General features: G+C 45.5%; 1 pseudogene; it reads left to right on the top strand.

The window, feature by feature from the left end:
* The window catches only part of LOC115318763, a 62725-nt pseudogene extending 51641 nt beyond the window's left edge, over positions 1-11084 (top strand).
* Positions 11085-11447: the final 363 nt, after the last annotated feature.

Raw genomic sequence — 11447 nt, forward strand, 5'->3', positions numbered from 1 at the left:
GTGCCGCTGCATATCGCCTCGCTACATGTCCAAGGCACCAGGCACGTCAGCAAAAATATAAACATAAAATAACCTCTAGACGTTCCGTTCGTGCGGTCAGGACCTAGATATTTGTGGCGTTATTTCGTTTTACTGCCCCGCTCGAAGGCCATGACGGTCGGACCTCTGCAGAAATATTTTTGTTTTGATGATGAAAGAGATAGGTTGGGTCGGGTCGGTTTGGGGAAAAAAGGGGAGTTTGTCATACCGAAAGAATTTTTTTACGTACTTATCGGCTAGAGACGAGTATATAAAGTGTACCATGCCTTATTGGAAATGTTTCTGGGCGACTTGTTCACAACACTAACTGAAAGCAAGGTTCAAACGTGTAAAAATAATAGAAGGCGGAGATTGAAAAAGTATAATAAGATACATATTTAAAAAAGAGGGTTTAGATATATGTTTTGAACGCGAAAACAAAAAGTAGGCTTATGATATGTTGATCATAATATTTAACATCACCAAATGGGCAAAGTGAGAAAAAAAGTCAACTCATCACGAGTGACTTCTATTGGCTTTGGGATTTGTCCTCCAAAGTAGCGAATAAGACAGCGCTTTGTTTTAGACAAACGGCAAGCACACCGAGGGATGCAAGTACGAGGTAAAAATTATAGAACACGCCTGGTTGATTTACCAACTACCGGTATGCTGGTGGAAGCCTTTATACTATAGAGCACGTCCGCATATAATCGTTACAGATGCGTGACACGACTTTTACAAAGATACCACTTACGGAAGCTTTTTTTTTAATAGAGGAGTGGCGCAACAATATTAAGGTTGATCAAATCCGCATCGTGTTATTTTCATTCCGCACAACTAAACAAAGACACGTCGGTTTATACCGGAACATTTTGATACCGCCATTTGATCGCCAAGCAAAAAAATGACTATTTCCCGGCTCGCAGTTGTATATGACTGCAATTGGAACCACGACGTGACGTTGTCACAAATTCACTGTATTGTTTTAGCAAGGTTCGCAGTTATATATTGCATGTTACGTGTTGTGGCTAGGCCTCCAAGGAAGAAGGCTCTTTTCGTCTCTCGGCTACACCAGACATGTACAAATTACTCAAAAATATTAGTTACGTTAAGTTACTAAGTATCAACGGCAATATTAATTGGAGTAGAGTAGAAATTACGAATTTTAATAGTAATTGAGTAAACTACTAACTACTCTAAAAAGTAGCGAGTTACTTTGAAGCTGCTTTCGTAGTTACTTTGTTTGTGTCAGAAAAATTAACTGTAGTTTTGATGCGTGAAAAGCCCTGCGAGCCTAAAATAAATCCAGTCATTTCATGGATTGCGCTTTCACCAAAATAGTCTATTCGCGCAAAGAAGCAATTGACTTTCCAAGTTCTTAATAGTAGAGTTTTCCCCTTTTCCTCCTAAAGACTTAAAAGCCAAGCTAAAAAGATGTTCCACCGACTCGCTGGAGGGAACGGTAGCGTTGAATTTGAGAAACAGGTTGTGCGGGGTCGGGTAAGCGAGTGTCGGCATCTTAGGTGTTCATGACGAAACATGTGAGGTTTGCCTCGGCTAGAGGGTCTTTTATAACTGCTCTTTTTTTCTTCGGCAAGTTGAGATTGTTATGACTGGCCCCTCTTAGAGTACGCTGAGCGAGTGGACCTGACTGTCAAGGGTTCAAGTCTCGCGCCACGACGATGAGGTCATCCGGACGACTGCGCGTCTCGTTAAAGTGCTAGTGCTACGCTACTAAAAAAAAAAAGTTTTGGTTTATTAGAATATGAAACGAAGTATACTTCGCCGCTGACGCCGGGTCCAACAAAAGAATCTCCCAAAGGTGACTCGCAATCCTCGCTGACGACTATGCTATCCTGACGCGCCTTACACGCCTGACAAGTAAATCGTTTTCAACAAAGATGAGCTCTCCCTGGCGTGGAAGGTCGAAAGGACGCGAAGGGTACGCAAACAAGTATCGCCGCTCGTGCAGTAGCACCTGGAAGGGGGAACATGCTCTCATCAAAGGATTATTCGTGTCTGCGTATGTGTTCGGGGGAGTCCGGCTTTGCAAGGGAGTATGCGCTGACGACGACGGTAAAAGGCGCCCAGCTGCGAGGTCATTCCAGTGGGGCCTTTCGTGGAGCCCCCAAACCGCTTGAGTCAGAACTCACTAAAGGCAGACATCATGAAATCAGCAACAACCCTCGGAGTATCACCGTCTGTCACGGTTGCAGCCGGAGGCGCAGCGCCTGCGTGCATTACCGGGTTGGATGGATACCCGAGCAAAGCTTCTTAAGCATCTTTGCCTGCGTTCGTTCGCGCTGGTGTCATGCTTTGGCTGCTCGTCGCCACCTTGGCTCAAGGACTCCTGTGATCCAGTTTCTAGGGCTGCCGAGTATAAGTGCGTGAGAAGGGAATGTGAAGGGGCCCCTTGTTCGGGAAGACGACTTCATCTGCCGGCGTGTTATTTATTTCTGCGCTCAAACCCCTGTGATGAGGAAAATTAGTACTACCGGGTGAAACAAGGAGACGGTAGGCTCTTTAAATCGACCGGAAAATTCGGTTTCTTAACCTATCGCGCTACGACTTTGTGCAGCGTTGCCCACAAATGGTGCATTTTTTTCGTAAAATTTGCAAAGAGCGAACTTACCTGAGGAAAAAGTAAAGAAAGAAAAAGGCTTAGCTCCTATGGAAACGCAGCGACGCCACCGGTCTGCAATCAACACGGCGCCGTTTCGCACGGTAGACAAGAGATGGCGCAAGCGGTCGCGACGCCAACTGCTGCCAACGAACGAGCAGACGACGCCGAGAACCGGCGTTTTTAGCAGACAAGGAACTGCAGTTGCTTGTTGTTACCGCGCCTGTTTTCGTTTCTGCAACTGTCGCCGTTTGCGGAACGCGCGCCGCTTTTGATTCGAAAAGATCGTCTGCTAAAAACGCTGGCTCTCGGCGCCGTATGCTCATTCGTTGGCGGCGTTCGTTGCGCCATCTCTTGTCTACCGTGCAAAACGGCGCCGTGTTGATTGCAGACCGGTGGCGTCGCTGGGTTTCCATAGGAGCTAAGCCTTTTTCTTTCTTTACTTTTTCCTCAGGTAAGTTCGCTCTTTGCAAATTTTACAAAAAAAAAGCACCATCTGTGGGCGACGCTGCACAAAGTCGTAGCGCGATAGGTTAAGAAACCGAATTTTCCGGCCGATTTAAAGAGCCTACCGTCTCCTTGTTTCACCCGGTAGATTTCGAAAGTATTTAGTAACTTGAGTAGAAGTTAACTGAAAAACGGAGTTAAATTAAAATACTAATTACCTAAATAAATTTGTAATTGAGAGTTACCAAATTACTCCGAGAAGTAGTTAAACTGCAGTAGTTTGAGTAGAGTAGTTGAACCCCGTCCAAGCCTGGGCCGCACCCCGAGACAACTTGTGAAGAAGTCTCGGAAATCGTGGGAATTGTGTTGGACAGCAAAGGTTTCGAATATACGAAGCTGGCCTCAAGGTACGAAACCTACGCTTCGTTTCATGTGCCTGTTAACGATGAAGATTTCGAAAAGCTGGTCTGTCCTGACCTGTGGCCAGAGGGCCGCCTTTTTCGGCCGTTCTTAGGCAGACTTAGGCTGGACGATGCGCGTAGCGCTCCGAAGCTTAAACCAAAGCAAGAAGATCTTATCGCCCCTTTAGACTGCTAAATCTTAATGCAGGAAGTGCTGCCAATAAGGCGGTGGAGCTGGAAGGTGCTCTATTGGCATTTGATCCTGATGTTGTAATTATAACAGACATTTGGTTGGATAGTGAAATAACTGATAGTAGTGTTTTCCCTGCTGGTTTTAACGTTTTCGGACGTGACCGCGATTCGAGAGGGGGAAGGGTCGCTTTTTGGTCAAGGAGACACTTTAGTGCACGTCCATTGAACATAACTATGTCTGTGAAATGGTTTGGGCTACTATATGCTTTGGTAGCCAGTTAATGCTTGTAGGAGGAATGTACAGATATCCCCAAGCTAGTATCGATGTTTTACCTAGTTTATTTGAGTTTCTTCATTTCAAAACCAAGCAAGTTTGACGAGTAGTATTGGCCGGCGATTTCAACTTGCCAGACGTAGACTGGGACAGCGTGGTGCCCAAAGCGAGCTATGAACATTCAAGACTGCTTGTTGATGTTGCTCTTATCAATAATTTAAGCCAGGTGGTCAAACGTTCCACGCGCTTGTCAAACGGTTCCGAGTCATTACTTGATCTTGTGCTTTTATCTGAAGTCGTTGCCAGAAGTATTCTTGATATATTATTCGCGGATGACATATCTGACCACGCAATATTTTTGTGGGACTTATGTGCTCCGCATTATTCGTACAAAGTGCCCGAAGTTAAACGTTATCGTGATTTCACCCTGGCAAGCGATGTCGATATTCTCGACTTCTTGGAAGTTGCTTTTGTCAGATTGACTGTTTTTTACGAGGAAAACGAGGAGCCGGTGGGTAAGTTTTGGCTCTCTTTCAAGCAGGTTGTCGTTACATGTATTCAGAAGTTTGTTCCAGAGCTTTCAACAAAAAGAAAGGACAGCCCATGGGTGACGCGAGATATCTTGCATCTAAAACAAAAAATAAATCGATTAGAAAGGTTCCAACCAAGTTTAAAATTTAAGCTTCCACATCTACGTCAAGAGTTACAAACCTTAGTGCGCACATTTAAATATCGTTATTTTTTTAATCCCAATGCACAACTTCCTAAAGGAAAACCCAAGAAAGTTTTGGGCGAACTTGACAAAAAAGTGTGTGACGATTAAGGAGCTTAGTCATAGCGGAAGGGCGATTGTCGATGAAGAGAGCATCGCAAGCGATTTGAATTACTTTTTTTCTTCTGTGAACACAGTCAACAACTCTGTTTTGCCGTCATTTACTTCTAACAATTGTGGGATCGGTGACTTATTGGTCTCAGTAGAAGGTATTTTTGACAGTCTTTTCCGATTAGACATTAGGAAGTCGTGCGGCTTGGACGAAATTCCTAATGCCATTCAACATACATAAGTATGTTGAATGGTGTTCCAATTTTATTTTTATAATTTACTTTTGCAGTTTAAAAACGGTTGAGGTGCCACTACACTAGAAAGTAGCTAAGGTAGTGCCCATATATAAGAGTGGCGAGAAAAACAGTGTTTGCAACTATAGGCCAGTGTCGCTTTTAAGTACGTGTAGCAAAGTTCTCGAACATTTTATTTTTAAGCATATTATAACTTTCCTAGAATCAGAAAGGTTCTTAGTTGATGAACAGCACGGGTTTCGACGAGGATACTCGACAGTGACTCAACTTCTTCACACGATCCACAACTTTGCCTCAGCCATCGACAATGACGGTCAGATGGCAATATTTTTCTACATTTCGCTAAGGCGTTTGACAGAGTTTAGTATAGGGAGTGATTACATAAGCTGAAGCAAGTACTTCGCAATGAATGTCTCCTGAAGTGGCTGGATTCTTACCTCACAAACTGTAAACAGTTTGTTTGTGTTGGCAATGCTGAATCCACGGAGATACCTGTTCTTTCTGGAGTGCCTCAAGGCTCGGTGCTCGGTCCACTGCTGTTTTTGGTTTTTGCAAACGACCTGCGAGTAGGTAAGCCCTCTATACAGTGTCGCTTTTTCGCTGATGATTGCGTATTATTTTCCCAGATATCTAGCGTGTCCGATCAAAAATGTTTAGATGACAGCGTTAAAATATTTTTTTCATGGTGTCAGAAGTGGCAAATGAATTTGAACGTTAAGAAGTGTGTGCAAATGCCTATAACGCTGAAAAAGGTTCCCCTTTTCTTTTCCTCAAACGCTTTAGAAGTGGTTAAGGAGTATAAGTACCTAGGTGTTACAATCACTTCAAACTTTAGTTGGGCTCATCGCATTGGGCAGGTTATTACAAAAGCGTCTAGTAAATTGTGGTCGCTACGAAGGACTATGACCCAGTGTATTTCTGAGACGAAGCTCACGGCGTACAAATCTCTAATCCGGCCTCTGTTGGAATATGGTGATATATTATGGGACCCTTATTTACAACCTAATGTTGATGAGTTAGAAAGCATTAAAGACAAATCTCTTAGATTTTTTTATAATTCATACGGCAAAGATTCACATGTGACACCGTTGTATGCAGCATCCGGCCTAGCCGAGTTATCACGTAGAAGGAAATTAAAACGTTTGAAATTTTTACATAAAAAAAATATATGATAAAGTTGGTTTGAAGTTTGATAAGTATCTGTAGTATAATGATAGCCGTGATACAAGGCAGAAATATGAAAAACTACTCAATGAATTCCGTTGCAAGAAAGATGTTTTTAAATATTCATTTTTTCCTCAAACCGTGTGAGAGTGGAATGCGTTGCCCCACAGGGCGTGACAGCTATTGTTTCTGCTGCTTCGTTTGCTAGTGCGATCAAGGATCTTTTTTTTTTTTTTTGTTGCCAATGAATAAGTTACCTGTTTCTTTTATTTACATGCCTGTATGTACGCGCACTAGCATGCCCTTACGTTACCTTTCCACCACCATGCCTTGGCCGTCAAAAGTTGGCCGGCGGTATTCTAAAATAAATAAAAAGATATTCAGTTTTAAGCCCACCTTTTAAGCCACGGCACATAAAAATGAACATATGTGTCAAAACCCATTTATCGTAGCGAACATAAGTATCAGCTGGAGCGTCTATGGAGCCATTTACCCAGGTAAACAAAATCATCTCCTTTTTTCTGCTTTCTTAGCGAAATGACGAAAACACCTTCTAAGCCTTACTTTTTTTGTTATTATTTCGCTCGTCTGAAATCGGATACCGGTACGGCAATGAGAGATACCAACCGATTGGAGCATTTTTGCGTTATAGAACCGTAGACTAAAAAGGTATTATATCCAAGGCGCAAACTTAGGACCATCGGTAGGGTGTTCGCGAGCGTGTTCCAGACACCAGCAGGAAGCAATCTGTTTCCCGTGCTCAAATAACTTCACACGTGACTCGAAAGCCAGTATATATATGTATATAACCGAGAAGAAAAACCCTTAGTGAAAACAGCAACGGACGATTTAGTCTTCGACGCTTGGGCGGAGTCCGGCCTTCGTCAGGAAGAACGTTTACAGATAAACGCGGGTGGTACTTATACAATGCTACGGTCGAGTCCAAATTTCGGCGAGTTGCCGGTTGGAGCTTTCGTGAGAGAGAAGCGTGGTGCAGTTCTTATCGGGGTGAAGAAGCTTGACGGTCGGGGCCAAGTTTCAAGGACGGCGAGTTGACGGTTGTAGCTCGTTGAGAGGGGGCGCAGGGTGAGTTTGTGTGTTTATATATATATATATATATATATATATATATATATATATATATATATATATTGTAGCAGTATACAAGACAAGAAGAAGAGGAGAATGGAAGCGGGCTCTCGAGAGAGTCAGAAAAAGAAAAAAACGTCGATCGGTCGCAGAATAAACCGTTACAAGTTGGTGGCAGTGGTGGGATGCCGACTGAAACAACGTCAAGCACTTCTGCCGTCAAAAGGAGAACTTTCCGGCGAGCCTGTCTCCCTCGAGCCAGCTACGAGATGACACCGATTCGCAGTCGAGTGTAGCACCAATAGATACTCAGACGACAGTTTTGACACTCGGGGTTCTGGAAGGACTACTGGAGCGACAAACCTAAGCAATCATGGCTGCTACGCAGCAACGGTCAGACGATTTGATTGAAAAATGTGCCGACATCTGTCAACGAGTAGCTGCTCTGGAAGCACTTGGGCAACCACCACAACCAACAGTCGCCGCTATTAAGCAGACTCCTTCCCCAAACCAGACTGTCATTCCCCTATCTGCACAGCACCGTTTCAAGTTGAAGCCGTTCGATGGGGAAACCCCCTTCGGTCTTTACCTAGAACAGGTCGACATAATTGCCGATGAAAACCAATTTGCCGAATATGACAAGGCACGCGCTGTCATCACCCAACTTGATGGTCCAGCACTATACGTACTTCATGCACTTCAAGGCACCCGGCTCACGTACACAGCATTAGTCGCAACCCTACGTGATCGTTTTGGTGATGACCACCTACAACAAGCATACTACGCAGAGCTCCGGTCACGACGTCAACAATCAAGTGAGAGTTTACCGGAACTTGCGTCAGGTGAACAACGCCTAACCTACAAATCATTTCCGGGAGCAACGCCCGATACCCGTGTCGGCACGTCCGCGTTCGTGGATGCTAAAGTGACCCCGAGATTCAAAAGCTTGTTCGCCTGGCAAGACCGGACACAATACGCGTAGCTCTCGGCCACGCCATGGAAATGAGTGCTGCTCAGTGGGCCACCAATTGCACGCAGCCGTCAACACCCCATGGAATCAAAGTACAAGCATGGTCAATCCCAGAAGGGACACGCCCGCATGCTGTGTCTGCCCATTCACGGTGAAATGCCAATGGGTCGTGCTACCGATGCGGAAGTCGCGGCCCTTTTGCATCCGAATGCGCTACTGCTTCTACCTCGTCGGGAAACGGCACGCCCGGTCCCCTGGGGCACGGCCTGATGTAAATGCTCAAAGACCCATTGTGTCAGTTGCACGCCATCTAACATAAGTTCCTTTGCATCCTGTACTGGGCGAGCACTTGGGGATTGTGAACGCACTTTTTGACACTGGGGCAGCTGTCAATACTGTCGATAAGTCTTTACTTCCTTCAAACGTTGAGTTCTCTTCTGACTGCCCAGCACTATTCACTGCCCTTGGTACTACCATACCAACTGCGGGAAAAGTTCGATTGAGCATCACAGTATTCCGTCGCACATCCGTTGAAGAGTTTGTCGTAATCCCAAATTGTGTCTTTCCCGTGATTCTTGGGTACGGTTGGTGTGCTAAAGCCGGCTTGTTATCTTTAAACGATTCTGCCGGTATTCAGGAGAGCCCGCTTACGACTTGGGAACCTCATGCTCATGGTGCCTGTCATAGCTTTGCGCCATTTCGCTTGTTTTAGAATTATTTTATAAGCCTTTGGGCATTTTTTTTCTCTTAGGCGGATTTGTCGCAACCCCATGAACCTTTGGAGGTCATGTACGTCTTGTGCGGAAGATAGAATAAAAAGCTTACTGCATGTCTTTCAACAATCTACTTCGGGCCTTGAAAAAGAGGCTCGGGATGTACGCATTGCTGCTACGACGGTGATACAGACAGAAACAGCCATATGGGTCAATGTGAGCGCAAACTCAACTCATCTTAACGGAGACATTGTCTATGAGGCATCGCGGCTTTAGAGGCCTGATTGCGAAGTTGCAGCACCTGGAATGTTGACTACGTGTACTGATGGTTGTTTCAGCATCCTGATGATGAATCACGGGCGTACCCCTGCCATGCTTAAACAAGGACACCGCGTCGGCGAGTCGCTTCTCTTTCGTTCGGCAGAATCTTTGACAGCAACGGTCGCTCAAGCAGGACCACCAGCACCAGCTCAAATCAGAGTGACCAGGACCTTGGGAGGTGTTCAATTTTTGGTCATCCCTCGACAAACATCAGGTTGACTTACTCAGGAGACTCAATACGACTTACTGCACATGTGTGGCCCTTACTCCCGACGAACTGGGATGCACGCATCTTGTGCAACACAACATTGACACTGGTGAGCATGCTCCTATAGGGAGTATTCACTGGCGGCCATAGCTGTGTGTGCGAATATGGAGCACGTGCTGATGGCGAGCTTCCACAGTTATTTTGCAACGTGCATTCCGCGCCATCAAAAGTGCCGGTCTTAGCGGCCTATTCATCTGAGCTCGTTCTCAGCATGCGGTCTAAACAGCACCCACAAATGTGGCGTCTAGTGAATACGCCCTATTCACTAGCCCTTATGCCGAGTGACTCCCATCGAATACGAAGTTATTCGAACACAAGTCACTGACATGCTTAGTCAAGGGGTTGTCACACCATCCAACCGCCCCTGGTCGTCACAGGTTGTCCTGGCGCGAAAAAAAAGATGGATCTATCCGTTTTCGTGTTGATTATAGAAAGATCAGCAGTATCACAAAACAAGGCGAGTACCCTTTACCCCGTCTTGATGATTCGCTCGACAGATTACAAGGCGCCAGATACTTTACGACTCTTGACCTGCTATCCAGGTACTGGCCAGTTTCGTTAAACCCAGAGGATGCAGAAAAGTCTGTATTTGTAACTCCCGCTGGACTTTATCAATGCACACGATTGCCATTCGGCCTTTGTAACGCTCCAGCTAAATTCCAACGGCCTATGGATAAGGTTTTAGGTCACCTCAAATGGACCATGGCACTAGTTTTAGTTTACCTTGACGACATTATTGTCTGTGGGAGAACGCTCCGAGAACACAACCGGAGGCTTGAACTTGTTCTCGACGCACTCCATCAAGCGAACTTGCAGATAAAACCTTCGAAGTGTTTTTTTTTTTGTTTTAATTTGAAGAGGTTTTTTTACGTTGGTCATGTCATCAGCAAAGACGGCATCAAACCCGACCCCGTGAAGCTACAAGCGGTATCAAAGTACCCAAAGCCGACCCGCCTCTCCGAAGGAAAAACCTTCTTCGGCTTTGCGTCTTACTTTCGGCGGTTCATTCCAGAATTCGCTAGTCGCGCAGCACCCCTTACACGTCTTCCTAGTAAAAATTGCCCTTGACAATGGACCATAAGTGAGGAACGACCTTTCAACGATCTCAAAGAAAGTCTTCTTCAGGCACCAATCTTCGCCCATTTTGATCCGGAAGTACCATTTTCCTGCATATTGACGCTAGCGGAAATGGTCTGGGAGCTGTGCTACTTAGAGCCCTCCTCGACAACAACTCAGCGAGTCATCGCGTACGCCAGTCGTCGTCTCACAGGTACGGAACAACGGTATCATTCGTCAGAACTGGGATGCCTTGCATCATATGGGCTGTCCAACACTTTCGGCCTTATTTATATTGTCATCATTTCACGGCCATTACAGATAATTCAGCGTTACTGTGGCTTCAAAGGAAACGTGACCATACTCCTAAACTCGCTCGCTGGGCTCCACTACTTCAAGAATATCAGTTCGAAATCCGTCACTGTAGCAGGAAGGACCACACAGATGCCGATTTACTTTCTCGTAACCCAGTAGCCCCGGCCGAAGAGGTAAACAAAGAAGATGTTCAACTTTTCACTCCTGTGTTTAACCTTACCGAAAGCCAAAGACAAAACTCAAAAGTTTAAGGAATTGTGTCGCGACTTAGGTCACCTTCATCGCATACACCAGAGCGACGACTACACCGTGCCTATCGTATCCACCACGGTCTACTGTTCCATCGTGGATCTTAAGGTTAAGTGCCCTTTGTACCCGTAAAATTACGTCCCGCTTTGTCACAACGACCTGACCGCTGGACGCCTTGGAAGAGATAAAACTGCTAAGAAGATCTTAGAGCGTTGCTGGTGGCCAAGAGTTTGCACGGACGTCACCAAGTGCACCACGTCCTGCGTCAAATGT

Source organism: Ixodes scapularis, unplaced genomic scaffold (assembly GCF_016920785.2).
Source record: "Ixodes scapularis isolate PalLabHiFi unplaced genomic scaffold, ASM1692078v2 PGA_scaffold0__279_contigs__length_252992795, whole genome shotgun sequence".
Taxonomy (NCBI): Eukaryota; Metazoa; Arthropoda; class Arachnida; order Ixodida; family Ixodidae; genus Ixodes; species Ixodes scapularis.